The sequence below is a fragment of the Diadema setosum genome, chromosome 19, assembly GCF_964275005.1.
Source record: "Diadema setosum chromosome 19, eeDiaSeto1, whole genome shotgun sequence".
In the NCBI taxonomy this organism is placed as follows: Eukaryota; Metazoa; Echinodermata; class Echinoidea; order Diadematoida; family Diadematidae; genus Diadema; species Diadema setosum.
Window position 1 is genome coordinate 23,472,961 of NC_092703.1, and position 14,927 is coordinate 23,487,887.

The window sequence follows — 14,927 nt, forward strand, 5'->3', positions numbered from 1 at the left end:
AAAGAAGTATGCATAATAATTCAAAATATTCTCGATTGAAGGGATCAGGGAAATCCAAACTAAAAAGAGAAAAAAAAAACTTGCTGAGAATCAGGGAAGCCCAAAATACAGTGTTTCTGCCCATTTTTCGACATTTAATTGATATGACATAGATTCATATGGCAAAACTTGATCAAAACCAGAGTTTCTTGTATGGCATACCTGCACACAGGTCATGTTTGATAACGTCTTCCCTCATGCAAACACAAATATATTTGGGTTGCTAACAACAGTTCTAACAATGAGAACAAACAAAAATCATAATCCAATTGAATCTCAGAGAAGAAAAGAAACCAAACACTATATTCCCATGACGCCATAATGGCCTGCGAACTCCAGGTTTGTCTGTCGGCAAAATTATGGTCTCTGATAATTGAGCTTGACCGCTGTGCAGATCCGACGCAGGTCTGTCATGTGGTATACAAACGCTCGTAATTAACAATCACATCATCTGGTCCAGTTAACCCTCTGATAACTGCTTATTCAATATGCCCTTGACATTGTTCACAGATAAAAGTTGCCGACAACAAAAAGAGAGTTAAGGGTCCAGGAATAAAGCTATGAGACTCATGAATGCATGGGATGAAGAAAAGAATTTCCATCTCGTAATCGTCATTTGGATTCAGAAGAGTTTGTCCATTTTTTAGACAATCTAACCCCTTTAATTTCCTCTTTTTTTAATATAAAGGAATTACATTTGTCATATAGCTATCCTTTTATCTTCATCCTCTTCTTCTTCTTCTTCATCTTCATCATCATCATCATCATCATCATCATCATCATCATCATCTTCTTCTTCTTCTTCGTTCGCTTCTTCTTCTCACACTTCCTCTTCCTCCTTCATGTTATTCTCCTCTTTCTTCCTCCTCATCTTAATCATTTTCTTCTTCTTCCGCTCCTCCTCCTCCTCCTCTTTCTATTCTCCTTTTCTTCCCCTTTTCTTGCTCCTCCTCTTCTTCAACCATCTTCGTTTTCATCATCATCATCTTTTTCTTTATCCTAAATGAATGTCATTGTACCGAAAACTCTCTTCCACTGAGATGGGCTGGCAATAAATATAGAGAACAGCCACTGCAGTGTGTTTGCAACCACCCGAAAGAGAAAGCTGCACATTCTCGCATAGAGGAGAAACAGAACTATTTAGGGCGGCTGGATGATATAGAATCGCTGTTCCTCCTGGAGTAAACAGGGCTGTAAATCAAGATGACTTCCCATGGATTCCTGACCAGTGCCACGAATTGAGGAAGAACAGCGAAAAAAAAAAAATCAAAATTATAAATGGCATATGAGATATCCGAAGTTCAACTTTGACTGACTGTGAATTTAGCGACTACCATTTTGTCAGATAGGTCGGAATGACATCATGATTTCATAAAATACCCCCCCCCCCCCCCGTAGCTGCTGCTAATAACACCTCTTTAAATGACAGGAGAAAAATGACGAGTTTCAAACCCTCTGAAATGTCTTCATTTACAGCAAATAGTGCTGTATGAAGTTTAAATCTCTAGAGTGCGGCAGATGGAACCAACCAAAACTTTTTTTTTTTACAATTTCATAACGTTCGAACCACTGTCGCATGGATGAGCCGATCACGACTTTTCTTCTTTTTTTTAAACCTTCACCAAGCTTTTCACTATATTGATGCATTCGTTGAATCCTGATACAAGTTGTGTATACTTTGGAGGAACTATGCCTCTCAGATACGATTATTCCAGTACCAAGGTGAGTCAAGTCCGTTTCAAATGCGATTTCTAAAGAGGTATATACGAGTGTTTGATATCAAATGAATAACTGACCTGAATATACTGTATCCTTTTTTTCTATATACTAGTGTACACCAACGAATAGTTACTTTTTATCATGAGTTGAGATGAAATTGGAGAGCTACGTTCAATTTCGCTGTTCAACAACTTCACAAACACCCTTCTCCTGTGTCTGATGAATCAGTACAAAGGGACCACTGAAACTGAGAAAGAGCACAAACAGCCAACTCCTTGGAATAAAGTACAATGTGTTTTCAACAAAGTCTATAAAGCAGGAGGGGTTTCCTTTCCACCTCCCTGGTCTAACAAAATGTCTAAGGTTACTCCGCAATGCATGATTCCAGCGATGGACGTGAATGAGAAACCATCTTGGCAACGCTACCACCACCACCGGTGACAACTTCGACGATGCATGTATATAGCAAACTCGAAAGCTAAGAACCTTGTGGGATTTTTTTCTGTTGATTTTTCTCTTTTTTTGTCCAAAATAAACGCATACTGTATATAATTTGGAGCTAACTAGGGGAGGGGTGGGTCTTTTTCCCCATGTATAGGGTCATCTTATCACATTCTTTTGAATGAATGATGTGAAAACATCAGAAATAGTCCATTTCTTTAAGTTTCAAATCCCACCTATTATTTCCAAACGGTGAAACTTGAATCTGCCTGGAGAACGCGTTCGTTTTACTTCTTTACTTATGTTCATCTATTCATGTTTTCCCTTCAATATGAACTGTATGTTATTTGATTTATATACACTGCAGCTTCGGCGGAGAAAAACTCTTTATGCTCATGATAAGTTGAGAAGTGACAACAGCACACACGTCAGAGGTTACAATTTCAGCGGAACTATACAAACTGTTCGTGGTACTCCAATATCTAAACACACACTTTATACCAAATATGCATAGTAATGCTGGATTAAAACTCAGTAAAGCAATCAATGGAGTATCAACACTCTAGCTTACTCATCACGATTATCAATGCAGAAATGTAAATACTGCTTTTTGCCATTTCATTTCCGCATTTTCATCTGACGCATGTCAGGTACCTCTCAGTATAATGGAATAACAGCATGTTTTCTGAATCGTTGGACTTCAAAAAGTGATAGCACCAGCAAAACAAAACCACACCATAAAGGGTCAGGACTTTAGTGAACCGTAGAAGCATGATTCATATCCTCTGGTGTCGTAAATCGCCGACTGCAAAAAACGTTTATAGATATTTTTACTCAAGCTCAAGTGCTGTGGTCATTCACGGTAGCAAAGAGTTATGTCCTATTCATTTTATACATTTCAATTTACTCATAGTTATACAGATACAGCCAATAAAATTTGAGATTTTTACACATGAAATAAAGATTCATGTTACTTTGTAACAAATATACTAGGCCTATTACAGTCATTTTTCAACGGGAAAATGATGTCCATCCCATTTTTTTTTAAATAATTCATTGAAAGTTTCCCCATTATCATTTTCCGTTAGTGTGATTTTGATTGGCGGGAGTTGAATTACTGTTTCCCAAGTTTTGTAAGGGATGTGCGAACGTACCTAGTAAATGGTACATTTTGTTCCTTTACAGATCCCAAGAAAGGGCTGAGCAATCTGGTCTGATTACCAGCACAAACTATAGGTACAGATAGCGATAATCATGACCGTAAATGCTGCCTTCCAGGGAACATCAGCTGCTATGTCGTATGTGTGGTTCTGGTATAAGGCAGTGGAGTACATCCTGCAGTTCTACGGTAAGCGTATCAGCTGACAATCCAATATCACCTGCAAATACATTTTAAACTCTTCTACAGCTGGAAAACATACAGGGCCTCATGCGACCCGAGAAAGTTGAAAGATTGCAACATGTCAACAGCAATCATATCACCAAGTATATAAAAGATAGAGAGAGAAAGACGGAGAGAGAGAGAAATATATATCTTTATTAACCTTGTGACTACAGACGAAACGGTTCTTTTACATTTGGAGTCGGTCTTCCACCGAGGTTGAACTATAACTTCGGTGTTCTTTTTTTCTATGCTGTTGCTGTCAGAAGGGTTCGTAGAAGTCATGCTGGGTAAGTGGTCGCGACTTCAAGGGTATCGCGGCCGGAAGTCCCCAAGGAATGCTTGGCTCATTTAACGACATTAACCCTACTAGTCAGCTTCTCCTCGCCATACCTCTATCTATCTATCTATCTATCTATCTATCTATCTATCTATCTATCTGTCTATCTATCTATCTGTCCATCCATCTATCTATCTATCTATCTGTCGTCTATCTGTCTATCTATCTATCTATCTATCTATCTATCTGTCTATCTATCTATATATCTGTCTATCTATCTATATATCTGTCTGTCTATCTCTCTATCTATAATCTGTATATCTATTTATCTGTCTATCTATCTGTATATCTATCTAGCTATCTATCTATCTATCTATCTATCTATCTATCTATCTATCTATCTAACTCTGTGTATCTACCTATGCCTATCTATCCATCTAACTATCTATCTAGGACCTACCTACCTATCTACCTATCTATTATCAATTTTTTTTTCTTTATTTCCATGGTCATTATTTCTTATCTGCTAATAATCTGTCTGTACCTATTTAATCAGTCTTTTCATCCGTTTCCCATCTACGTTACTGCCTAAAACTGTATTTTCTTTCTTTTTCTTCTCTTCCCTCATTCTTCTTTCATTCTCTTGGGTTCAATTTCTGCCCTTGTTTCTTCCTCACTCATTGTCTCATTTCCTTTCCGTCTATATACTCAGTATACTAACGCTCCTCCTTTTCGTTCTCCCTATCTTTTGAGTTCTGAAGGTTTTACTTCTACTTAAGCCTTCTCTCAGCATGTAATATGTATAAGTCAATGTCAAGATGGTTTGAACTGAACATCGGTGATCGTGAAAATCGAGAATTAAACATTATCTATCATATACTCTGAAACAACATCGAGACCACTATATATCATGGATATGCCAAAACAGCGCATCTTGTCTCTCTCTTCTATGTTACAGCAATATTTCTAAGATGTGATTATGTACGCATAAGCAACTGAAATGTATAAATGGGAAGAGAAAACCATTCGCTGAAATCGTATTTCACTCAGGGCAAACCATAACCTTTCTGGGTTGACCGTGGAGAATCTTTTATCCTTTACGGGATGGTACAGTTTTGGTTGAGATGAGGATTCAGGTTTTAAGATTTTCAACATAATTAGAAACCACTTGATATATGAAATATTAAAGAGCATACAATTCTAAGAGGAATTAAAAGTTTACTTGAAGAAAATCGGTTTTGAAATGGCTGAGATATCCAAAACAAAGTGATTCTAATCAAAGGTGGGACCCACCTTTTATTAGGATCGCTGTTTTACTTTGTTTTTTAATGTCTCAAACATTTCAAAACCCATCTTCATTAGATAAACTTTGTATTCCTCTTTATATGCTCTTCTACACTTCATGAAGTAGTTTCTAAGTATCTCGCAAAAAGTTAAAAAGCTGATTCCTAATCTCAACCAGCATTATACCATCCCTTTAACACTTGGTACGCTTTGATACACATGAACAGCTAAATCAAAATGACTAATGGCAGCGAACCCTGGTAAATGTCACTGAACTCAAACAATCCTCAACTGCAAAAACATGAAAACAAAACAAAAACGCAAATACGTGGCTATGAGGTATGAGAAAGACAGTTTTCGTTGTTGTTGTTGTTGGTGGTGGTGTTTTTGGTTTTTTTTTAAGTAGAGATTGAATTTTGCCTTTTGCCTTGTTTTCCATAATTTTTTGCCGCCGGGAGCCGGGGATCTTGAAGTTGTCTCCAGCTAAGTCTTCCTGGTGTTAGCCTTGGCAAAGGAGAAAGGGAAACGCTGCCAAGTTCGCGACTTCTTGACACTAAGGGTTACCGGCATCCACTCTGGGACGAAATTGAGTTACCAGCTTGCCCGCCAGACAGTGTCTGATATGATAAGGGCATCTCTGGGAAGATACGAGCGAGTTGATGCAAAGACAATGCCCCAATAACGTGTATAGCGTTTGGAAAATGCAGGCCATGCTGTACTTATGGTGGTGGCTTCTTCTCTACGTGTGCACGAAACTTTTGGCTCAATCGATGGTTCACATTTGTTCTAATTTTCAGCCAAAAAGGTGTGCGAAAATGTGCAAGAAACCGTATACAGAAACTTTAGAAATATGTCAACAGTATCATATTGATAGTTTGATAATGGTCGGGAATAGAACGTTGTTAATGAGTGGACCAAGTTTTAGGGTAATACGATAATCCCTTTACTGTAGTTATCAGTTAACTTTACACCAGCTAAATCATTTTATTCAACACACAGTAAAGAAGGGCTAAGGGGCACTCGAATGGACCCTTAACTTCAAAGCCCCCTTTCTTAAGAATTAGCATTCCTACACGTTCGTATTTCAGTCATCTAGTTCACTGGGTTGGAAACATCCACTTTTGATGAGTAACATATTTTAAAGCTTACAGTTGCTTCTTTCAGAATGGCGATAGTAGCTAGAAATAAAACTTAACAGATAGACTTTTCACCATTTTCCCCTCTGGATGCAGAATCACATACATGCACGATAGAATGACACTCTATGACCTCACTTTACTTACAGTAATTTAAATTAGTCGTCATTGAACGTCTGAAACGTTACGAAACAAAGCAACCCAATTTCAAACCTCAGTGCATGTGTGCTTGACTCATTTCAAAACTTAGCACAGAATGTGACGAACTCTTCTATAGAGACCGCCAAATGTCTCTTTCACTAACAGTGGAAACAGAGAAAAGCACGCCGATCGCTTCTCTATTTCTAAGCAATATGTCGCGTCCCGTTTTCATATAGTGCGTCACTAAACGACGAAGCAGAAGAATCGGAGAAGGCAGATTATATTACCAGATAGACATGACCTAGGAGTTACAGAAAATTTTCCGGTTCGTTATACCATCCTGCATGAAAAACAAAAACACAAAAACAAAAACAGACGGCATTGAGTGACATTCTATGCTGGCGCAAAGGACTTGTTAAGTTGTTTTGTTTTGCTTTGTTTTTTTTTTTTACTTTTTCATTCTTTTATTTTTATGGCGAGAAGAAGTTTTGACTCTTGAGTACAGTGAAATTGAAGCAACACTGATTCGTAATCATGGGGTAAAAACAAATGCAGGAAAGTTTTTACACAAAATGTCATTATAGATGAAACTGAAGTCGCATGAAAAATGGCAATAACTCGCATAGCATGTATCTATTTGCACCTCAATATTAAACTTAACACAGCAATTAAAAAACGTAAGTGACTATATGACACAGGCTTGTGCTGTGCTCGCATATCCCCCAGCCCATTCTTATTCTCTATTATGCACAATTTTTATTGAACTGCGTCACCTTTTACCACGTCGTTGTGTCTCGTTTAAAAAAAAAAAAAAAAAAAAAAAAAAAAAAAACTTTTAGATGGTCCTATGCCATCGTCTGCTGCTAGGACTTTGTCACAGCCAAGGAAAACTGGATCAGCCCTCTCGACTCCCATTAACACTCTCCGCGACCGTTTGAGGACAAAAGACTGATGCAACTACTCCCCTTCCGACCTCGGTAGTAACCTCTATACTCCGGATTTACACTTTAATATAATGACGAATATCAATGTCATCTGGTATCCCCTCGAGAGGAGGTATAAGGAGGTCGAACATGCTGACCGAATTATGTTCTGTCAAAGGCACATCATTTCGGGTTCATGTCGAGATGTTGCCGCCAAAAAGTGGTCTCGATCGCTCGACGCAAATCTCAAATTGGTAACGTGTTGGGTGTCGAAACCAAGCGCTCAAATCGTAAAATGACTTCGGTTATTTTCAATTTCCCTCCCTCTCTATCTACTTGTCTATCCATCTACAATCGTATTCATCTATCTGTCTGTCCATCTATCTTTCTGTATATCTATCGATATATTCATTTATATCTCCCTTTTCCCCCTCTTTTTTTCTCTCCTTCGGGAAGACGGAATCGAAACTCGACTATGTTTAGAACTTGACTTTGCGTGAAAGAATGAGGTATTTACGTCAACATATTGTACAAAAAAAAACAAATTAACTCAATGTGGCACTGATGAAGCGGCTCCCCTTAGAGGGACTGTTTATAGCATGTGAGAAGTTCATGTTTTAAAATAGCCAGAATTGATGGTAAATAATTAACCAGGGTGGGCGAAGAGAGAGAAAGATAGAGAAGGGGGACTAGAGAGAGAAAAGGGTGGATGGGAAATAAGAAGGTTTCATGAAAATTCGTGACTTCACGTACTCTGAGGGATGAAAATATCAATAAAACAAGTCTAGTCTTAATATTATAACGCTAACAACAACGGCAAAGCATACAAAAACAAATGATTTATATCTTTTAATATCAAGCCCCGGAAATCAACTGTAGTATCATCAATCAAATGCGCAAGAAAAAAAGCTCATCACGTCCCCCCCCCCCCCCCGCCCTCCTGTTGGTCAATGATGAAATGTAATAAAATACAGAACATTTCACAAGTGTGATAGTCTCCGTCGTGTCTACTGAATAGATCTCTCATCTGAGCGACACGTGCCCCAAAATTGGTTTCTCCCAAACCGGCGATAAATCTGATTTACACTCTGCAAACGCGACTAAACTTATAGCATCTCTTCAAAGTTCAATCTCACACATCGTGTGTACAAAGTTGAGTTTTTACAAGGTGGAGTAAAATCATATGATCAGTATGGTAAAATTTTTATAGAAATCGGACAGGAAATAATAGTTTGGCATGTTTTCGCTAAACACTGATGTTGATCACAATCATATATAGGCCTACATGCATTTGGTTTAAATGATTGAGCCACACAGTCAGACAATATGGCATCTGCCAATTCTGTTAATTACAAATGTCTCCGCATAAGACTGTCTTGATAGCCACCCAAGGGTGCGCGCGCCACTCTAATATTCATTAACCCGGTAAACTGCCTACACTTGGGTGATTTAAGGCGGCATTGGCCAACGTGGACGGGTTTCATTAACAATGATTGACGAATGGAGTGAAGACTTCCTATACAGTATGTTGCCATGGAGATACATTGGAAATCTTAGAGAACTACCGCCGTGAGAGAGGTGAACTATGTTATTATAAATCTCTCTCGAGTGACACAGATTGAAACATAGAATCATGGCACTTAGTAGTATTGCGTGGGGATGATAGGGACGTTGTTTAGGTGTTTTGGAATATTGGACATTGCCGATGCTGATGACATAGTGGACTCGCAGGCTCGGAACAAGAACTGGAGAACCTGGTCAGGCAACTAGACAGATCCTCCACAGCTTACGGCATGGAAATCAACGCAAACAAAACAAAACTGATGACAAATAATATCAATGGAATCCAAACTGACATCACTGCCAACGGAGAAAAGCTTGAAACCGTGAAGAATTTCAAATACCTTGAAACAATAGTTTCAGATGAGGGGTCCAAACCTGAAGTATTAGCCAGAATTTCAATGACCGCTGCAACACTAGCCAAATTGAACACCATTTGGAAGGACAAGACAATCAAGCTCAGCTCAAAGATAAGACTCTTGCGTTCCCTTGTACACTCAGTTTTTCTGTATGCTTGTGAAACATGGACTCTTACAGCAGAAGAGGATTCAGGCCTCAGAAATGAGATGCTGCAGAAGACTGCTTGGCATCTCTTACAAAGATCACATAACCGATGAGGAAGTCAAAAACAGAACAAGGCAAGCCATTGGTCCGTATGAAGATCTTCTCACCACCATCAAGAGACGCAAACTAAAATGGTTCGGCCACGTAACAAGAAGAGATGAGCTTGTCAAGACAGTGCTCCAGGGAACAGTCAGAGGAGGAAGGAAGAGAGGAAGACAGAAGAAGAGATGGGAAGACATCACAGAATGGACAGGAGTGAAGCTGAGCGAAGCGGTCACACATGCGAAGGACAGGGAAGGATGGAAAGGCCTGGTTGCTAGGTCATCTGTAGCGCCCAAACGGCAACCGCCACGGGGCAGGTGAGAGAGAGAGTTATTGGACAACCATATAAAAGGAACAGCAAAATATAGAATTTATCGTTCCATCGTGGAGCAGTAGCTCCGTGGTTCCACTGATTACTTCAGCACAATGCTGACAAGAATATAAGTACAATTTCGACAAAAGAATCTTTGGGGTACTTATGATCAGGAGGTTCTCCTCGAAAGTGCTTTCAAGTTAAAAAAGAATATGAAAATAACAATTACAACAATAAATCTCTTCCTCTTCTGTCTATTCCTCTCTCTATCTCACTCACACAAACACGCACACAAAAACAAACAAACAAACAAACACAAACACTTTCTCTGTAGTTGTAAGAAACGTAAAAGAGGTCATAGGCGATGACAAGTGTTGTTTTCGATTCCTGACTAACTGCAGCTCAATGAAGACTGACTGCAGGGAACCACCACAAGGGATTCCTTGAGAAGAAAATTCTTCTCGCTCGATTAACATCCGTCTCTTCTCGCTTTCCGAACCGAAAGATCTCGGGTTTCATATTGCACGCTTTTAGGGACGCAATAGCGAGGGGATATACTATGGAGAAGATGGCTGGCGCGGCCCGGTTCGGATATGTTCGAGAATCCTCGTGACAAACTGTGTACAGCTTTATCACTGATCTCTATGTGAGTACACACACACACGAAGAAATCCGACTGGAGTCGACCGCCACCGATGACCGTGAGCTTCGATGCACATATTCGCTGACATGGTGGTTGATGGGCAATATTCGTGGTTTGGAATGTACAATAAGTGAGCAGCGAATAAAGATTGATTAAGTTGGGAAAGTCATTTGTTCCTCATGCTATCGGGTCTTTAAATGGTAGGAATTTCGACCTAGCCCTGATCCCCGAAGCATCCATGTGTTCGTAACCAATTCATGAGTTTTTGTTGGTGTTTTTTTTTTCGTGTTTTTGCCGGAAGTGTTAGCGTTTGTGCTTACATGTCTGCAGGGGGCTGTAGCCCTTCCACCCCCCCCCCCCCTTGGTTGCCCTGGCTGAAATACTCCGACAATGTAATATTTAGAATGCTTAGGGTTTTGAATGTAGCCTTTGCAACATTGCGTGCGGCCCACACCTGTTTGTTATCAATGCAGGAAAATATTCTTAACATTTCAGTCACTGTATCTGTATCAAATCAAACGTCAGTCTGATATTCAACCCTTCTAGCAAAGAATGCTGCAAACATTTTTATATCATTTTCACTGAAAACATTTTTTCGAACTACCGACAAACATGACAAGTACTTATGGAAATAGGCTGAGAATCCTTAGGTTGTTAATGTTACCATTCTTTAGGTGAGGGAAATTTTCGGCATGTGGTTCAAGTCTCTGGAATGCGCCCTAGAGCAATTTTGTATTTGAGAATATCGAGCTACATAATATTCAGTTAAAGAACCGTTTTACAGACGTCTTCACTTTTATTTTCACGTATAGTGAGGTTCATTTTAGTACACTTTTCACGATCAAGATGGTTGCTGGTATTTCTTCTTCTTCTTCTTCTTCTTCCTCTTCTTCTTCTTCTTCTTCCTTTCTTTTCTTTTTTTTTTTGGGGGGGGGGGGTGGGGTGGGTAAGGGGGATCATAGTAATGTATCTCTACGTTCAAATTGTTTGTTCTCGACCGAATCCAATGTAACCTAAAACGCCTAATCTGTCCCCGTGGGTCGCCACCTGGGAAACCACTCTAGCGCTATGGCGAGAATGTAGTTTGCTGACGTAAGTGGATGACGTCACGAATGTACGATGCATACATACATTTATAGAATATGAAATAATGCATCAATGTTCTTGAATCACATTGAAGGTCTTATTACCGTACATCAATAAAAAAAGGGAAATCAAATTAAAGCTGAAGTACGAATTTACTGTTATGACAAGAAGCTTAATGGGCCAAAGAAGAAGGATCACTGTAATCTTTGCCCAGGCTTATCTTTAGATAGGGTATATAATACTAGTACCCAAAATAATATGTTTGTTTACGCCTGTGATTTGTATAGCTCCTACCGGGCTCGCTCTGTTGGCAAGAAGCTGTCTTTATTCGAATTATTCATACTATTCATATAGTTTGACGAGTTTTGCCATGAATAGGGACTATATGACGTCATCTTCCACGTAAGTGAGACAATCAATTCTCTCCATAGACATATGAAACTCAGAAAAAAAGCAGGTGGTATGGACCACTATAATCATCAAGGCAACCATGTAATCTACCATAAACTGGATTATTTTCCATTCATGCATTAAGATGGGACGTTGTTAGACTTAGTGCCTGCCTTCATAAACAAAACTTGTCCAAGGTTTGCCCAACATAGCAACAACTAATGCACCAAGGTCAGACTCCGAATGCAGTGATTAGCTCATTTTTCCCTCCTCGGACATAACTTTGAATGTTGAGGCTACATTGTATCTCCCAAGTGAGATTGCAGAAAGTATTACCGTTCAAGATGGCACTATTGATAAACCGACCAACACTGCACTTTACGATGTTTCCAAATGTTGTCTTGGCTGCACCTGTTTCAATCGCACTCTTTTCCGTAGCTATGTGCTTGCGGATTGGCGGCTGGAAACACTTAACAATCACTGTAAATAATCTCTCCTGCGCAGTCGTTCTTTGTATTACCAGTAACTTAGGTATTTTGATACCCATTTGTCGTAAAGGGCGCCCTGTCATCTTTGAAAGAGCCCAATGTCAAACAAATTGGATTCGGCCAGTGTTTAAGACTAGGAGCTGTTTCGTCATTAGAATCTGTGCACTGAAAATGTTACTTTGGATAGGTAGAGATTTGCGAAAAGAATTGTCATTACATCTCCATATTGAGAAAAAAAAAGAAGAAGAATATTTCCGCTTTCATTTGTTTCACTTGCAAATTTTCGAAGAGCGCATTGGCACTACTACATGACGTTGTTCTCAAGTAAACTTGATTTTTGCAAAGATGAATGTACCTCAATTGGGTCGGTTATGTTGATAGTCATTCCAAGAAAGAACCTGTCTGTGAAAAATTCTTTCGGTATATACAAACATATTTCGAGGTATACATCGCAGGAGGTAAATGTAGGACAATGCAGAAAGTAATTCCAGCTTTTGAATTGCTATAAATCATCACGCACCGTTGCTTAGTAACCAGAAGCTGATGGGATATCAATACCATGAAGATTGTGTAGGAAGAGGTAGGAAAGATAATACATACTCAATATCTCACGATCACGCCTGATGAAACCTAGGCTACAACCTCTTCAGCATCCCCCTCCCCGCTCCGTCCCCAGCCCCTTCTCTCCACCACATCTAGTCTGGGCTCCATCCCTTTTCCCGTGGTGCGACATTTTGCCAATTGCGTCAAACCACGAGAGGGCGCAAAATTTCCGGCTACGATTTAATCATGAGACTGCGCGCACCCTTGCGCATCGCGCAGTTCTCGGCATATCGCAATCATCGGGTGTCACGCCCTCTTACGTCTTGTCGCGTACACTGAATCACTGGCACGAGTAAAAGGAGTCCAGAAGCTAGACTACACCAACACCACACGTCATCTCCTTCCGATTCAGATCTTTTCAGATTCGTTGGGTCAGTGGTGACCTGGGCTGAGGTCACATGTCTGTAGGGGTCATGACCTTCACGTGCCCTGGGGCGGGAAGGAAGCCCAAGGAATCGTGGTGCAGTCTGCCATAGGATCAAATCATGCTTCTGCCCACAAATGTTCAATCATCCCCCCCCCCCGCCTTAAAATCAAGCAGATCTGTCTTCTCACTTCCCAAGAAGTTAGATACCTCTTTTGTATTCTCTCTCTCGAAACTGAAAAAGTGCAAGCTCATTTTAAATCGTAAAAGACGAACACAATTTTTCCCTAATTGTCTTCGTGCCTAGCTGTCATGCCAATTGATGTGTAAGGCTTTCACGGGAGCCTGGGGGCACATTCCTGATTATTCTTGGTTTGGAAAAAAAAAAAGATTATAGCTTGTCACTTGAAATTGTTATTCAGTGGGGCATTTCATTTTCGTTTTTACATATACACAGAAAGTACACATATGCAGAAGTACTGTCATAATATCAAAAGTGCATGAGTATTGATTTTTTCCCCCCTGAAGTATTGATGACTAAGTCGATTTCGATCGATGTTGCCGGGAGCGGCGCTGTTCATGCATTGCAGCCAGAATCAACAACCGCGGCTGTCCCAGCAAAGGCCTCGCATACACAGAGCGGGTTGATAGAGCACTTTAATAACACTTGGCTTTTATGTGAACAAAATGACTTAGCGGGCATCAGCTGGCATTAAATATTTCATTCTATTTTCGCGATGCGAGCAATAGCCAGCATCAATTCTCGCTATCACCACGCGGAGAACATGGGGGATCAGCTTGCACTATACTGTGTCAATCACAGCCGACTGCTTTTGTAATGATACCTTCAAGCTCACTACTCTAAGATGAGATATTTTGAGCTCGTATACAGCCCCGGCGTGGGGTATAGGATTGCTGTCACTCCACACCAAGTAGACGGCTATTACCACCCATTCAAATGGCTCGTGTTCTCGGCTTACATATATAGTTTATAGCAATAATCTCGGTCTGCTCTGGAGGGAACTCTCCTCTGTATTAAACCGAGTGCCTAATCGCCATAATCGAGATATCACTTCGCGTGAGTTCAGAATCATTTTACAAAACCTCGAGCTAAAAGAAAAAGAAAAAGTTTTATTCATCGTATTCCTGTCAGCCTTTTCACTTTTCTCCGCACAATATCATCCCTTCCTCCACTCTACTTTCGCTGCTCGTTACTTTTTTTTTAAACTCCTTCTCTCTTCCTTTTCACTTTAGTGTGTCCCACTGAAATTTGTATTCCTTCTCAAGTTATGCATTTATTTTACCAATTATGCCCCAGATAAATGTCATTGAGGTCAATAAAAAGAGTCTTGTATTATATTGCAAGATCATAGTGGAAGCTAAAGCCCAATGCAAAATGTTTTCCCGATCAAAATGCATAAAAATAGATTTATGATTGCGTCTGTCATTTCTGATTGACATCACAATATTATTGCTATCAAAGCGGTGACGTATCATACGTTTATTATAATCCAAGAAAAGTGTATCAGT

At 39.8% G+C, this 14,927-nt stretch overlaps 1 protein-coding gene across 1 annotated transcript in view; it reads right to left on the minus strand.

Annotated features, from left to right (window-relative positions):
- The window catches only part of LOC140243152 (probable methyltransferase-like protein 24), a 67,141-nt gene that overhangs the window by 13,440 nt on the left and 38,774 nt on the right, over positions 1-14,927 (minus strand). The window lies entirely within an intron of this gene.